Source organism: Acinonyx jubatus, chromosome D3, assembly GCF_027475565.1.
Source record: "Acinonyx jubatus isolate Ajub_Pintada_27869175 chromosome D3, VMU_Ajub_asm_v1.0, whole genome shotgun sequence".
In the NCBI taxonomy this organism is placed as follows: domain Eukaryota; kingdom Metazoa; phylum Chordata; class Mammalia; order Carnivora; family Felidae; genus Acinonyx; species Acinonyx jubatus.
The window spans coordinates 89058642-89076323 of record NC_069392.1 but is presented as its reverse complement, the minus strand read 5'-3'; the positions used below and the strand labels follow the sequence as shown (position 1 = coordinate 89076323).

The window sequence follows — 17682 nt, the reverse complement described above, 5'->3', positions numbered from 1 at the left end:
GAAGTAGCTGAGGGTCTGACAGTGAGCATTCTTTTCAGGGGAAGAGTTCCCCCCGGGATTCAGATAACCAAAGAAAGTTTAAGTAAGATGCTAGCAAATGCTCCAGAAGAGGCAGTCAGCAGGAAGAGACCCCTTTCCGTGAACATGCCCATCATGAGTGCAGCTGGGTGCCCACTGGCCCTGGGAAGCTCATGAAGTTCATCTGTCATTCTTTCTCTTGAGAAACAGGTGACTATTTCATAGGAGAACGAATAACAAGAAAACAAATACACAGAGGGGGATACTACAGCAAATGTACTTCTGTAGACCTATAAAGAAATGATTTTTTTTGTAATGGAGGTAAAACAGATTTGGGGTGCATATTGGAGAACAAAGAAAAAGCCCTGATTCAGAATATCTGGAGGTGTGCAGTAGGGTGAGTGAGGAGTTCTAACCAGGAAGCCAAGAATAATTAGAGACTCGGTGATATGGACGGGATCTGAGGGGTGTGTGGATGTCGAAGCGCCCAGGCAGGGTGAATGCGGAGGTCACCATTGGAAATCGGAGCAGGTTCGTGGGGGGGAAAGGACATTCAGAGCAGGGGGAGTGCCAGGACAAAGGCCCCGGGTGGGAGCATCCTTGGCATGACCAAGGAAGGGTTAGGGGACAGGGTGGCCAGGCTGAGGGCGGGGAGAAGGACGTGAGGGTGGAGACACAGCAGCTGGGATGGTCAGCAGGCTGGTGAGGCCACCGGTGGACCGCCTCCATCCTTGCTTCCGGTGTGTCCTGGGAAACTCGCAAAAGGAAACCTGGGCTTCACTTTTCCATTTGACCCTAAGGGTCTTCAAGGTGGGTGCGCGGTTTCTGGCACAATGACAATTCTAGCAACTTCAGTACAACTCCATGGCATTTTCAACCTGCCTAAACATCCGATTGTTATGTTAACAAACTGCCAATAATTAACCTTTGTTTGCACTCCTTGAATAAATCCTGCTTGGTTCAGAAGGATTATTGTTAGAAGCTATTGTTACATTTTCTTTTTAAGGGTCACTTTAGAATTTCTGAGTCATATTTATAAGTGAGACGTCAGTTTAATTCTTTCTCTTCTTTTTGTAGTATTTTCCCCTGGTTTTGATATAAGTTATATGCCAGATTTAGAAAATAGATTGCCTGGCCTGTGTATCTAAGTTAGTTTTTTAGTTCGCATCTTAAAAAATTAATGTTTTCATTTTTTACCATTGTCATTACTTTATTGAAATGACCAAAGATTTCTTGGCTCCACTGTGCTGCTTTTTGAGATCTTGTGTGGTTTAAAATGTCTTTATTCTTATCTCATACTTGATTAGTGGTTTAATGAGTACAGAATCCTGGGTTGGAAGTCATTTTCCCTGGTAATTTAAGGTAATTGTCCATTAATTTTAGTATCTCAAGTTGCTATTGAAAAGTCCGATGCCTTTCTCATTCTTGGCATTCTGCATGAGTCACCTTTTTTTTCTCCTTCTGTAATTGTGTAGGGTCTTTTCTTTGTCCCCATTTTCCCAAATTTCTTGATACCTTGCCTTGTCATGAGGTTGTTTTCATCCATAGTGCTAGGCACTTGGTGGCCCAAACTAGAAACTCATATCTTTGATTCAAAGAAATTAAAAGCTATATATATATATTTCTTGGTTTATTTCTTTCCAAATATTTTTCCTGCCCTTTGGAACTTCATTGTAGAAGTGAAGACTTACTCTGATGTGGCAGGTCCTGGACTGCCTGCTAATCTTCCCATATTCTTTGTCTGTGTGTGTGTGTGTGTGTGTGTGTGTGTGTGTACTGTATTTTGATATCTTTTCAGGTTTGTTTCTTAATCCACTCACTAAGTTCTTATCTACTGTTTATCACATTTCTAATTTTCAACAGAGGTTTTCCGGCCTTGGAATGTTCTGTTTTTATTGCATCCTGCTCTTGTTTCATGAATAGAATACGTTCTCATACCTCCCTAAGGATACCAGTAATTTCTTTCTTCAATTTTCTTCAATCTCAATCTCTTTTTCCTCCAAGATTCTTTTTAATTGTTTTTACATGTTGGTCTTTGTCTCCCATTTTGAATGCTTTCTTTGATTTTCTGTTTGTCCTTGGCTCATATTGAAGAGTGGAGCCTTATGAAAGGGAACAGGCCTTTCATAATGGACCCTTTACATGGTTGAGACCTCGTGACATGGTGATCTACACAACCAGCTCTTAGTTCAATCCAGAAATATTTCCTCAGCTGTGCCTTTGATAGATTTCCTCCTCATTTCTTTTTGTTGTTGTTGTTCAAAAAACTACTATTTTAGTCTGGCCATCTTGTCACATCCAAGACTTTTCTATCCCTTAACATTGCTGTTTTCCCCTCTTGAGCAGATTCTCAAAGTTACCCTCCATACTAACAATTCAATTTTCTGGTTCTGGTATTTCTGAAATTTGCTGCCCGCAGCATCAATGTTCATTCTGGTGTTGTGTGTTTGGCCTCTTACAACCCTTCCACCTGTCCTTGTCTCCCATTCATCACATCCTGGTATATTTAATCTTCCAGCTTTGACATTCCACTCCCATTGCCTGGCTGTACCACTGAAAAGATGTCTAAAAGTTTTCTAAAATTAATTTTATTTCCCATTAGAAATATATTTTAGTGTGCTGCCTTTTCTTTTCACATTCAGAATATTCCATTTCTTACCTCTTGCAGAGATTTTTACCTCCAGACAAAGGAATGGTCTATGCAGACCCGCCTTCGGGCCTCATTGAAAGTGGCTCCCCGTTTTCAGTCTGGGAGGGTAGTGGATGAGTCCACCCGAGATTCGTAAGGTCCTCCCATCAACTGTGTCCTTTAATCCAGCTTCACTGGCAGGGAACCAGCAGAAAATTTTTCCAAGATTCAGTCTATAAATTATCTGAAAGTCCTTATTTTTGTGGTGCTTTTGGATCTCTATATTCTTTTCTACATTCCCATAGGCCTTTAGTGAGAATATAGAGGCAGCTGTGTGGGGAAATTTTAACAGGCATCATTTAAAATGAGAAGCTAAAGAGGTCTCCTCCCCATCCTCAATCTACTTTTCAAATTTCCGAAAATTCACTGCTTTGTGAAACCAGATAGACCGTGTAGCATTTCCCCATTTCCTGGGAAAACAACCTGCGAGTCTCACTTTTCCAGCCATTACGCAAGGCTGTGTTCAACCTTTGCACTGGGCTGTGTGTTCATTAAGCCAATGACTGGCTCTGTTCCATGTCTTCCCAGTGAAATAATGAGAAATGTGGCCCTAAGCTGACCGAGTAGACATGATGCTATTGAGCACTGCTCCTTGGTGGCATTAATATTGCCATTATTTATTATTTACATATTTAATTGCCTTATTGATATTATGCACTGTTAGCACTACTAATTATAACACAATAAACATAATTTATAAACATACTTTATGGTGATATACATAATCAACCACTCCTGACAATACCTGAGACAGCTGCGGACATTTTCCCCGTTAGTGCAGACTGTTCTAGAGAGAGGGCCATTGGCTCACAGTGAACCTTTTAAATAAATATTTTAATGCATCAGAAACAGCTTGTGAATAACATGTGTGATGATTGCTTCAAAAATAAACCCAAATGATCATTTTATGAGAATGGCATGCTTCCATGTCTCTGAAACTTCACAAAATGTTCACAAAGCTCTTCCTGCATTGCATCACAGAAAGATTGATCGTGTGGAGAGTCACTTTAAGAACTGTGAGGATTCCAGGATAATGTAGAAGTTCCACCAGAGAGTGGCTGCAAGGCGGGCTCCTCTTGTCTCTGGGAGGAGTAATGCTCCATCATGAGAACATCTCTCCTGGATCCAGAGGTACAGAAACTGAAGGGTGGGTACAGATCAGATTTCAGGCCGTCTACTCAAGGGAGGCAAAATGTGTTGGATAAAGCAAGCCCTTGGCCTGTTTCTCAACTCCTGAGTGGCAGTCGCCAGCTGTTTAGCGTAGATGCCACAGGATTTGGCAATAGTGGAGAATAATTTTATGACTTTCTTCACACAGAGGCTCAGTGAGATCTGAAGTGCATCTATAGCTCATATCAGTCGTGTATTGTCGTTCATATATTTAATCGGAAAAGGACAAATTCGAACTAAGTCAGCCAAATAATTTATTTCTGATGAAATTATTTTACGTATGATAGATGTCATCTAGAACCATGTGTAGTGTTCCAATCAACCTCTGCTTTACCTGACTGGACCTTCCTTAAAGGTCTAGCCGATTTTCTCTCACTCGTGGAATCCAGGCATCGAGAAGCATGCCAATAATGTCCATTTTCACCTCCACTCTGTGTCCAGTTATTTCCAGGGGAGATTTACTTCAGCCTTGAACTAGCTGTGTACACATAGTACAAGTATGTAGCAGGCCAACATCAACCTCAATTAGCTTGTTTCTCGGGGTGTGTGTGTGTGTTTTTCTTTTTTTCTTTTGGCTACATCTTTTCTCAAAGCACACGCACTTTCTGCATACACCTTCACCCTTACTCCTTCAAATCCTGGATAATAAAAGTTCATTGTAGCTTAAATTCATATGATTTCTGAAAACAAGACCTGTGTTTCATTTCTAGGAAAACAATGTCTTAAGTGGAACAGGACGAAATATTCCTAAGTCCATAAACACCAACCAGTGTGGCTCTTTGACCTGTTAAATTTTATTCCAGATTCCCTTCTGCCTTTGAACCTGTCATACACATATTCATACCAGTAGTTTGAACGATGCCCCCAAATCTCTAATATTCTCCAATGCAAACAGGATAGATGGGATTCCCCTTGGTCCAAATGTTCTCATCCAAACTCTCATTGGATCAGCTTAGTGGCTCTAGCACTGAGATGCTTCTGATGTATGTATGTCTATGTGCTGTCGTTATGTCCACATTTCCCCTCACATTCACTGTTTTCTTATATGCACAGAGAGGTCTACATTTAACAGATAAATCTTAGGAGAGAGCAAATAGAATAACTCACCCGTCAGACTTTATTGAAGCTCCTAATTTGTGAGGGGGAAAATTTTTATTTTGCTTTAGTTACTAAAGGTTATTCGTGAACTGGTCCACCTAATCTGAAGACATCTTATAGAAGTCAGCTTCTAGCTAGAACCTCTTACCGGGAACGTGCCATTCTACCAATGTGTGGGCAAATCAGAACAGTAATATCCTTTGTGTTCCCAAGTGCTGCTCTCTATTTCTATGGAAAAATTACTGGCGGGGTGGAGGGAGGTAACCTATTCCCAGGTATTTTGCTGAACCATACAGTACTGTTAATGTTGGATCCCATTGTTACAAAAAAGTCATTCCATGTGACTCATCTAATATGGAAGCATTAATGGTGCTTTCTAGACACGATAAATTTTATTCCACACACCTAAGCAAATAGGAAGGTGGTGGGCAACCAGTTAAGTGCCTTAAATAGCAGACCTTTTTTACAGCTGTAGCTTTATGAGTCTCTCGGAGAGGCTATTTGGTTCTGTGAAATATCCATCCCCCACCATTCCCCAGAGAAGACAGCCTCGTCCCTGGCAGCACAAGCCAGGTAAGAACTAAATAAGATGCCAACGGAAGAGCCCTAAAGCTGATAATACACAGCCATTACTCTCTGGCACCATTTTAATGCAGTGACCCCAAAGACATTTGCGAGTTACAACACTGATCAGGGTGTACATTACACATCTTTACTTTAGGTCACTTCCCTTAGCTAAAAGCAGAAATATTAGGAAGGTGCTCCAGAATCAGGAAATGGCACTAGACGGATGCGCACGAGATATATCGCTTCTCATGCACCCTAGAGAATTGCATTGACAATGTATTAAAACTAAATTATCTTTAAAAGTGAGCACAATTAATAACAACCCATAGAGCAGGTAAAGATTTCTATGGTCAAAGAAAAAAAAATTAGGCAGGGTTGTTGGCATTGGGGTTGGTCTCCGGATACCCCTGTGGTTAAATTATCGCCATTTTACAGCAAAACTCCTTAGAATAGGGAGAAACAAATAAGCAAACGTAGCTCTTCATAGGACTAACACGCATCCCTTCTGCCCATCTGGGAAGGTGACCTAGACCCGCGGAGGCTGTTAATAATCGTGCATCCAGAAGGGATTTCTGGTCCTTTGTCTCTGGGAAGGGCAGTATTAGATCATGAGAACACTTTCCTGGGACCCAGAGAACCTGGCTTAGGGAGGGACACATGTGACATAGATCTCCCAACATGGAGACATTTCCGTTTTTACTAAGCAGCTGCATTTCCCACTTCCTTCTTTTTCTTTACGACACCCACAGTTTCTGAAATTTGAAACTCCGACCAGGTAATGGTTCTATGGTTTTGCACATCTTTTCTCCAAATAGCCAGAGTGGTTACAAAGCAGCGACTAATATTTCTCATCTACTCTGATGGCAACAGCGTACAGCCAAGTGTATCTTCATGGGCAGTGAACGAGAAATTCGTGTTTTCTGTACATAAATGCCAAACACCTAGAAAATTGAAAGTTGCACATTGTTCGGGATCATGTAGACGCAGACATCATCTGCGACGCACTTGTAACTAGGAGAAGGAAGTCGCTAAACTAAGCCTAGTCTATTTATGGTTGTTTGTTATTTATATTTTAAAATCTATGCCTTTCCCTTTCTAGTATATGTTTTACGTATAAACTTACAATTTTTGACTAATAAATTGTCCATGTGAAAGGAAGATTAATTAGAAAAATATGCTTTTGACGATGATGTTCTGAAAATAACTAAAGTAATAATACTTTATGTACCTGTTTTACTAATGTACTGATTTAAAACCTTACCACTTTTTAATTTTTTAATCTTAATTTTTATTTATTTTGAGAAACACAGAGACGGTGCAAGTGGGGAATGGACAGAGAGAGGGAGAGAGAGAGAGAGAGAGAAGCCCAAGCAGGCTCTGTGCTGACAGAAGCCCAACGTGGGGCTCGATCCCACGAACCATGAGATCATGACCGGAACCAACATGAAAGGAGAGGGAGAGAATCCCAAGCAGGTCCTACACATTCAGTGCAGAGCCCGACACGGGGCTCAAACTCAGGAACCGTGAGATCACGACCTGAGCCAAAATCAAGAGTTGGATGCTTAACTGACTGAGCCACCCAGGCGCCCCTAAAAATACCATTTTATTTTATTTTATTTATTATTTTTATTTAAAAAATTTTTTTAACGTTTTATTTATTTTTGAGACAGAGAGAGACAGAGCATGAACAGGGGAGGGTCAGAGAGAGGGAGACACAGAATCTGAAACAGGCTCCAGGCCCTGAGCTGTCAGCACAGAGCCCGACGCGGGGCTCGAACTCACGGACCGCGAGATCATGACCTGAGCCGAAGTCGGCCGCTTAACCGACTGAGCCACCCAGGCGCCCCTAAAAATATCATTTTAAAACACTGTTTTGTGCCTATTCTCTTTTTTGCCCTTGCCATAGACATAATATAGATAGGATTAATATTATTTCAATGTTGTAGCTATTGAAACTTGTAACTCCAAAGCAAATATTGATAAAGAAAATCACTATTTTTGTAACTCTTGAAAGGAAATGGAGACTAGTTCCCAGATATTTCTGGGGGGAAAAAGGCATAATCGGGGCTATCTAAGTTACTAAATTTTAACGGGGCTAGTAGATTTGCATCTTCCATTTTTCACCGGTTTGGGTTGGTTGAGGCTGGCAGTCTATCCATGGGTACGTTTTTGCAGTTCGGATGACTTGCTAACCCATATCGATACTGAGGCCTGTTTTTGTCCCCCACCCCCACCCCTGTCACTTCATACTCTATGTGGACAAAGGTGGTAGGAAATATTTTATTTATGATTCAGGGAATACATATCATTGATTATTTGGAACCCACACAAATAAACTTTTGATTGGTTGCCCACATGAAAAGCAGAAAAAGTAAATTGCAATACAGGAAGGAAACATTTGCTGAACAAAAGAGTGAATTCGGTGAAAAACGAGTAACAACAAAAACTTTAAATGTCTTTATTTCTTGTACCCAAAAGGAGAGAACGTAGCTAATACCACCTCTGGTCTAACACAAAGTAATCATCTAGGCCATGTTACTGAATGCTTGGGAGAACAGTAGTCTTCTTTAATGTCAATTAATGAATCAACTTATTCCAACAAGCACCAGTTCATTGATTAAATGCTTGCAAGGTGCCCAGCGTGATGTGCGCTCTTGATGGTGCAGGTTGCATGACCACCGCCCTGACTCCACGGGTCCTGCTTTTCTCAGTCCTCAAGCAAAACATGCCAGGAGATCAGTTTCTTCATCGCGAAGCTTTGCAGAAAGGGCTGCATCAAAATTAATTTTCCAAGATAAAAATTATGAAAATGAACGGGTTTAAAGCTAGACTTTGAATCAAATGATTTCTCTGAAGTGAAATAGTTCCAGTATCCTAATTTTTCCCGGCATAATTTTAAAGATTAACGCTCTTTCTCCTCCCCACCCCCAAAGAGATCATTTGCAAAGATTTATGTCTATCATATTCAGGAGCAGCTATGAGCAGGGGTGGATATTTTTTACATAAGTGTAATTATATGTAAGTGCTATAATTTAATTACCACGATTCCATCCCTATTGATTTCAGATACTCATCCGGAGCCTACAGATATGGTTGTGTGAAGCTGACAGATCGCATCATCTGTTTGAATGCCGATGGACACTGTAGGAAGACAAAAAAGACCATTCGTTAAAGAATAGCAAGGAATTTTGTTCCAGGAAGCATTAAGGTAACTATTTTACATTAAAGGCTAGATTTTCAGGTAAAGGGGGTGGGATAAAACACGGTCATGCAACACCTAAGATACAAAAGTGCAAAATACATATATACAGATTAAACATAAAGATGTAAATTGATACGTGAAATTAAACGCTAGGTAAACATTCACCATCATCAACAATTCAAGTCAATGGGATGGTGGCAGATACAAATTTAAAAATTCAAATCAGGCAAAGTGAACATTTTAATCCTATCCCTGTCTCCGGACAGCAGAATGCAAAATCCGCATTGATTAAATCCTCAGGCTTCTCCTAATATTCTATAGTTTGGAAAAGGGGGCGCTGGGAAACACCAAGGGAGAAAAACCCTCAAGAGAAAGGTCTGTTTCACAACTGCAGGCCATTAGCATGAGCAGGAAGGACTTCTGAGTCTGCTATGGGCTTTCAGGAGCCGTTCGCTGGGCTTTGCAGCGACTCCTGGGGCTCTTCTAAGAGCTATTCAGTAGGATGTACTCTCGGGTTGATCATCTGTCTCTCAGGGTCAAGGATTTAAGTTCCAGAAGGGCAGGATCATGTTTGACGTATTCATGCTACATCCTCAAGGTGAGAATAAAATAAAAATATATTAAAGAAAACTAAAAGAAATCAAAGGAAAGAAAAGAAAAACGTGTAAAAGCTATAAAAAAAAAGAACTCTGTTGGAAAAAAAATCAAGAAATAGCAACACAGATCTTCTTTACATGCTTTCCACTATAGAAGAATTTAATAAATTTATGAACTCAATAAAAAGAACTCCAAAAATGAGTTGATAAAAGAAAAGACGTGAATGAAGAAACCAAAGTATATCATATAGTCCATCTGATGCTTTTCATAAGCGGGTAATACACATCATACAGTGTAATTTTATATTAACAATCTAGTGAGTACAGAAGACTTTTATCCACAGTCAACAGATGTTGAGACATTGAACTGAGTCATAGCAATAAATTATTGATGCATGTTTTGGAAGGTGTTCTCAAAAATTGTAACATTTAATTAAACTAGTAAAACTTTCCCTTAAAATTTATAGTTTTATTATTATTAGATTACTGTTGGGTTTTTAATATTCATCTTTGTTAATTTTATCTTGAATTCACACATGAGGCATTCTGGATCAGAGACAGATTTCTGATTAAATGCCTTACAGTAAATAAGAAGTCTGATGGCTCCTTTTTGCCCCTAATTTTTACCTCTAAGGCAACGCAATAAAAACTGATGGGAATTCTTCCCACACAAACTGCCAGTCTGTGAGTGTGGTGGTTGGTTTTACGTGACAACCTGGCTAGCTGTGCTGCCCAGTTATTCATCGAATGTTAACCCAGGTGTGGCTGTGAAGTTGTTTTTCAACTGGCTTTAAGTAAAGGAGTTTGCCCTTGATAATGTAGGTGGACATCATCCGATCTGATGAAAGGACTTACAAGGTTTCCTTGAGGAAGAAATTCTGCTTCCATTGTAACCTCCACCCTGTGTGAGATACCTGCCGGCAACCTCACTTAAAGGTTCCTCATTGGCTAGGTGGTCCCTACAATTATGTAAGTCTCATACTGTCTCTTTATTTATATTCTACACGCACACACACACACACACACACACACACACACACACTGCTAGTCCTGGTTTTCTAGTAGCATCCTGACTGAGACCCATTTTGGTACCAAGAGTGGGGTGCTGCTATAACAAATACTGAAAAATATTGAAACAGCAGGTGCCTGGGTGGTTCAGTCATTTAAGTATCTGACTTCAGCTCAGGTCATGATCTCATGATTCATGAGTTTGAGCCCTACATTGGGCTCTCTACTGTCAGAGGAGACCCTGCTTTGGATCCTCTGTCCCTCCCTCTCTCTGCCCCTCCCCTGCTCACTCTCTCTCTCTCTCTCTCTCTCAAAAATAAACATTAAAAATACTGAAATGGCTATGGAATTGGATAAAAGTTGGCAGATGGAAAAATTATTTTGAGGGCCATAATAGGTAAAGCCCAAATTGCCTTGAAAAGACTGTTGGCAGAAACACAGATGTTAAAGGCAATTCTTCTGAGAGTTCAGAAAAAAGTAAGGAGTATGGTGGAGATGGCTTCTGTTTTTATGGAGAATATATTTATATTTATTAATTATATTATATTTATATATTAATACGTGTATTTAAGGACAGAATGTTGGACACAGTGGACATCACCTTCTAATATACTATATAATTCATTTGCTTACTATGCTCATTATGTATAGTCTGTCTTCCCAACTAGAATTTAAGCTCCATGAGGGCAGGGATCTGTGTCTACAACGGGGCCTGGTGCCTGGTGGGCACAAAATAAATACTTGTTTAAAATAAACAGAGGAAGCAAATACCTTGCCTTTTCTCAAAAACCAACACCCTTATCAGAATGTGAATTACAGATGTGAGTTACAGATCATTTAAAAGAAATAAGTTCATACAATTTTTTGAAAGGCAATTGAGAGAGTTGCAAGTTGACTGAAACTTCGAGGATTTGACTTAGAAGAGATAATTACCTAAGAGCAGAAAGATGTTTGCATGAGGATTATTATCACAGTGCCATATGTAATAGTGAAAATTTGAAGCAAAAAGGAATCATTAGGATACTGTCATGTAAGTTATAGTGCTGGGACACCAGGTAATATTATAAAACAATTATAAATATGATACCTTGCACCAAGGTAGTGACAACGTAAATGGTGAGAAAATGTCAGATAATCAAAATTTCTTGGATATCGGTCACATGTTGTGAGAAAAAGAGAACAATCAGAGATGACTCCAAGAGGTTCCCTCTGGGTATCTGGTAGGTAAACTTGACATCAAATGACAAGAGGAAGTTTGTCAGTCGATATTTCAGTTGGAAATACTAGAATTTCAGTATGGACATGTTAAATGTGACATTTCTAGCAGTCATCTGTTGTGGGTTTGATTTTGTTTTCCCAACAGACATATCAAAGTCCCAACCTCTGGTACCTGTGCATGTAATCTTATTTGGAAATAGGACCTTTTCAGAGATAATCAAGTTAACATAAGGTCATTAGGGTGGGCCCTAATCCAAAGTGACTACTGTCATTACAAGAAGAAGTGAAGTGCACAGAGGCAGAAGGAAAAAATGAAAAGGCATGGGACGATGGAGACAGCGGTTGGAGCAAACCAAAGAATTTCAGCAGAGGCATGAAATATATTCTCCTCAAGAGCCTTCAGATGGAAGAGTGCAGCCTTACCTTGATTTCAAGCCTATAGCCCCTAGAATCATGAGAAAATGTTCCTAATGTTCATAGCCACAATTTTATTGCAGCAGCTCTAGAAAACCAGTACAGGGAAGAGTAAGAATCAATGAGTATCAATGAGTATTCCTGTGCCTTTCAGGAAGGTCTTGTCCTTACTCCAGTCCTTTGGTGTGTAAAGAAATCTCTCCAAGGCCCAGTAGCCCTATGTATCTAGGATTTTATCACCTGGAGATGTCTCCAGTGTCCTGAGCTCCATTTATCCTTGGAGGCCTTTGGGCATTAACTATTTGGCCCAGAGACAGAGCACCTGGCTGGCTCAGTCAAACATCTGGCTCTTGATTTGGACTCAGGTCATGATCTCACAATTCTTGCGATTGAGCCCTGCATTGGGGCTGACAGGGCAGAGGAGCCTGCTTGGGATTTTCTCTGTCCCTCTCTCTCTCTGCCCCTCCCCTGCTCTCTCTTTTTCTCAAAATAAATAAATAAACATTAAAAAAAGGTAAGAGAATGTTTATTATCTTTTTGGATCAGAACAGTTAAGCAGACACATGACTACGGGTGAAACTCTCAGGGTGTATAAAGAGTGTCAGGAGCACCTGGAAATCCAGCCAAGCTTTATATCTCCACAATTGCAAATGACTAATATTGGCAATAAAAGCAAGACTAAGTAAGGTTTAAAATACTGAAATGATACAAATTATATTCTCTGATCAAAATAGAATTGAGCCAGATATAAGTAACAGAAAGATGTGTAGAAAATCCCTAAGTATTTGCAGATTAAAGGCCACACATCAAAATAATTTATGGACCAAAGAAGAAATCACAAGTTAAGTTAGATAATAGTTTAAACTGAATTAAATAAAAACCAGCATTCCAAAATGTGCTTTTCAGTCAAAACAATGCTCTGAGAAAAATCTACGGCACAAAAGCTTCATGTTGTAAAAAGAAGAGTCTCAAATCAATGATCTGAACTTCCACATTAAGAGGAACCTTAACTACCCTTATTGTGGTGATTATTTCACAGTATATACATGTATCAAATCATCAGCTTGGATACCTTAAACTTAAATTCCTCAAAAATTTATATGTCAATTATAACTCAAGAAATCTGGGGGAAGAATTCAAAGACAAGAAGAGCAAATTAAACCTTATGTAAATAGAAGGGGACAAATTATAAAAAGAGAACAGAAATAAATGAGAAAATGGACTTATAAATCAATAAAATACAAAGCTGTTTCTAAGAAAAGAAAATTGAAATATATTCAATCACAATAAACAAGAAAAAAATGGAAATAAGACACAAATTATCATGTCAGGAATGAACAAAGGGGCATTACTACAAATCCTACAGACATTACAGAATAATAATAGCATCAATAATAGGACCCATATCAGAGATACAAGAGAGGACATTGCTAGATAGCCTACATATAGGATAAGAATATGAAAAGAATAATAGGAATAATTATGAAAAAACTATACGCTCATAAAATTTTCAAGTTAGGTGAAATGGGTAAATACTTCAAAATATACACAATACCAAAACTCACTCAAGAAGGAATGGATGATCTCAATAATTCTATATATACTAAAGAAATTTAATCTATAGTTAAACATATTTACCTTAAAAAAAATCCATATCCAAATTGTTTCCCTGGTATATTCAACCAACATTAAGGTAAAAAATAACAGTTCCTCAAAAATATTACAGAAAATATAAGAGTAAGGAATACTCTCCCACTCATTTTGTGATGTCAGCATTAAGCTGATACTAAAACCAAATTTAAAAATTTATAAGAGAGGCACCTGGGTGGGTCAATTGGTTGAGTGTCCGGCTGTTGGTTTTAGCTGAGATCATGTTCTCACAGTTTGTGGAATCGAGCCCAACGTTGGGCTCTGTGCTGACAGTGCAGAGCCTGCTTGGGATTCTCTCTCTCACTGTCTCTCTCAGCCCTTCCCCTGTTCACATGCACTCTCTCTCTTTTTCTCAAAATACGTAAACTTTTAAAAAGTTATAAGAAAGAAATCTACATCTCAATATACATGATGGATATAAATGCAAAAATCATTAATAAGATTTTAGCAGTCGAATCCAACATTACGCAAACAGAGAAATACATCATGAAATAGTTCAATATTTAAGAACCAGTATTTCTGCACTGTGATGCAATAAATGGGAAAGAATGTTTCTCCCAAACTTGGGAGAAGAAAAGAAAAAATTTCAAACTAAGTTCAAATTCATAAATTTCTCTTTAATACACTGGATAACTGAAGATACAGAGCAGACAACTCACCCCAAATTGAAGGAGAGATTGACACCTTCAGAGAGAGGGATTTGTAACTTGCTTACCTGGGATGGTTGTGATCACACACTGGCAGCAATGAAGGATGTAGACAATAATTGGAAATATGCCATTTTAGGGTTGTTACACTAGATGAAAAGTGGTAAAATAGTATTTAAGAGCAGACTATGATGAACTGACAACCATCTTTAAAAAATAATATATAAGTCAATAGGGGAGATAAGAAGGAATCATAAAAACTTTCCAATTAACCCAAGAAAAGGAAGAAAGGTTGGGAATAAGTAAACAAAGAAGCGTGGAAGAAGTAGAAAACTTCTTCCTACTTCCGGTCTACACAAGATGACGTAGACTCGTTACCCAATGCTTTCCTGCCAGAGCGTGGAAATAGTGCAAGAAGCAACTAAAGGAAAGTTCTAGAAAGGGAAAAGTTAAAACAGTCGGGCTAAGGACCCAAGGACTGGAGGGATGACAGAGAAGCAAGGTATCTTAGGACCCCCACACCCCCCCAGACACATAACAGAAGAAGTGGCCATGCCCAGAATTCTCCAGCTCCAGGCTGATGATAGAAGGGATCCATATAGGGTCATTTATCCCTGGGCTGTGTAGGAGTCTTGAGAGACCCCAGCAGAGAATGGAACTACAGCTGCAGACTGGTAGAGAGCCACATATCCCGCAAAGTATCTGTAGTGAGAACTATCAAAATGAAGAACTCTCAAAACTCAACAGTCACAAAAATCCAATTAGAAAATGGGCAAAACATGTGAGGAGACATTTTACTGAAGAAGATGTATAGACGTCAAACAAGCACAGGCAGAGATGCTCTGCATCATTAGCCATCAGGGAATGCAAACGAAAACACGATGAGATCCCTACACACCTATCGAAATGGATAAAAGCAACAATAGTGACATCAGCGAATGCTGGCAAGGATGCAGAGAAACTGGGTCATTCGTGCATCGCCGGGAGTATGGGAAGTGCTACAACGAGGAAAGAAAACCGTTGGGCGGTTGCTTTTAAAACACGAAATTACCACACGGCCCAGCAGTTGCACTCTTGGGGATTTATTCCAGAAAAATGAAAACTTACATTCCCACACAGACTTGTCCGTGAATGTTCATAGCAGCTTTGTTAGACCAGATAAGAACCGACAAGAACCCAGATGTGTTCAATGGGTGAAGAGCTAAACAAACTTCAGCACGTGCATCGTGGCTTGGACCACCACACCGCAGGAGAGTGGAATGAGCCATTGGCACACCACGTAGACGAACCTGATGGACCTCGAAGGAATTAGACTCACTGAAAAAAAGCCAACCTCGAAAGGCTACAATGCCATGTGACTCCATTTATGTAGCTTTCTTGAAATGACAATATTCCGGAAATGAGGCCAGATTAACAGTTGCCAAAGATTAGGGACAGGGTGGGAAAACACAAGAAATGTGAGTGTGGTTGTAAAAGGGCACATGAGAGGCATCCTTGTAGATGCGGCATAGTTCAGTGTCTTCACTGTGATGTCTTCACTGTGATATAAACTGCCCATAAGATAAAATTGTATACAAGGAGTATGCAAACAAAAATGTATACAAGGGGTGTGTGTGTGTGTGTGTGTGTGTGTGTGTGAGATGTGATGGTGTGGATACACAAACTACACATGATAAAATCGCATACAAGGAATATGCAAACAAAAATTGCATATAAGGTGTGTGTGTGTGTGTGTGTGTGTGTATGTGTATGTTTCACACAGGAAAATGAGTGCAATAAAAACTAGGAGAATCTGAATAAGATTAGTAGATTGTGTCACTATCAGTGTAAATACTTTGTGAGATTGTACTACAGTTTTGCAAAAAAAACTCTCCTGCTTGGGGGCACCTGGGTGGCTCAGTCAGTTAAATGTCCGACTACTGGTTTTGGCTCAGGTCGTGATCTGATGGTGTGTGAGTTCGAGCCCCACATCGGGCTCTGTGCTGGCAGTGCACAGCTTTCTTGGCATTCCCCCCCCCTCTTTCCCCACCCCCCCCCCCGCATGCATACACTTGTTCTGTCTCTCAAAATAAATAAATAAATATTATACAATAATTTTTTAAAGCTCTCCTGTTTTAAAAGACAGAGGTTATAATACTTTATAACTAAAGGGATTCACCCTAGAAATGCAGTACTGTTTCAACATTTAAGTCTTACCAAATATTAGCAACACTGAAATAACAATATAACACACCAACGGTGTACAATTTATCAACAGACCAAAAGAAAGATGTCACGATTGTCTCAATAGATGCACAAAAAAGCATTTAACATCCTCTTACAATAAAAACATTCAGAAAAAGAACAGAGGAGAAATCCCTTAATTTGAAAAAGGGCACAAACACAACATCTAACAGCAACAATTAGAACTAAGTGAATGTAGAATGATGGTCGGTTACAAAATACAAGGTCAGCATACAAAAATCACTTTTATTTCTATAAACAATCAATGAACAACTGGGAATATTAATTTAGAGTACCATTTACAATAGCTCCACTCCAATACTCCACAGAGTATTTAGGTTAAAAGCCTAGAAAAATTATGTGTGGGACCTGTATTGTGAAAACTAAAACAAACAAACAAAAAAGTGCTATTGTCAGGGAACAAAGGCCTTGAACCTGGCGGGAAAGGCCATGTTCACACATGGGAAAACTTGACACAGAGCGTCAGCTCTCTGCGAAGTGATCTGCGGCTTCATTGAAATTGCCATCAAAATCCAAGTGGATTTTTCGTAGATATTCACAAGCTGATTCTAAAGCAAGGGTGGAAACGTTAAGGAACTAGAATGGCTAAAACATTTTATTTTATTTTACTTTATTTTATTTATTTTTTATTGAAAAATTTTAATGTTAATTTACTTTTGAGAGAGAGTGAGAGACAGCATGGGCAGGGGAGGGGCAGAGAGAGAGAGGGAGACACAGAATCCAAAGCAGGTTCCAGGCTCCGAGCTGTCAGCACAGAGCCCGACGCGGGCTTGAACTCACAAACTGTGAGACCATGACCTGAGCCGAAATCTGACACTTAACCGACTGAGCCACCCAGGCGCCCCTATAACATTTTTAAAAAGAGCAAAATGGGAGGCTCGCATTACCTGATATTCAGATGTACTCTAAAGCTGCAGTCATCGAAGCAGCGTAGAATTGGTAAAAACATCAACACATAGACCCGTGGAGAAGAATGGAGAGTATAAATAGCCCCACTTAAATATATTCTATTGATTTTGACTATGGCGCCAAGACAAGTCAGTGGAGAAAGGATACTTTCGCCCAATGGTGCAGGGACAATGGGACATCCACATAAAAAGAGATGAAACTCAACGTGAATCTTACACTTCATACAAATTATCTCAGAATGGATCACAGGTC

At 39.5% G+C, this 17682-nt stretch overlaps 1 long non-coding RNA gene across 1 annotated transcript; it reads left to right on the top strand.

Moving 5' to 3' along the window:
• Positions 1-3675: 3675 nt before the first annotated feature.
• LOC128312531 (uncharacterized) lies at positions 3676-10303 on the top strand. Its single transcript, XR_008291934.1, has 3 exons — positions 3676-3838; positions 8609-8750; positions 10163-10303. It is a non-coding gene; the product is annotated as an uncharacterized LOC128312531 (long non-coding RNA).
• The last annotated feature ends 7379 nt before the right edge of the window (positions 10304-17682 follow it).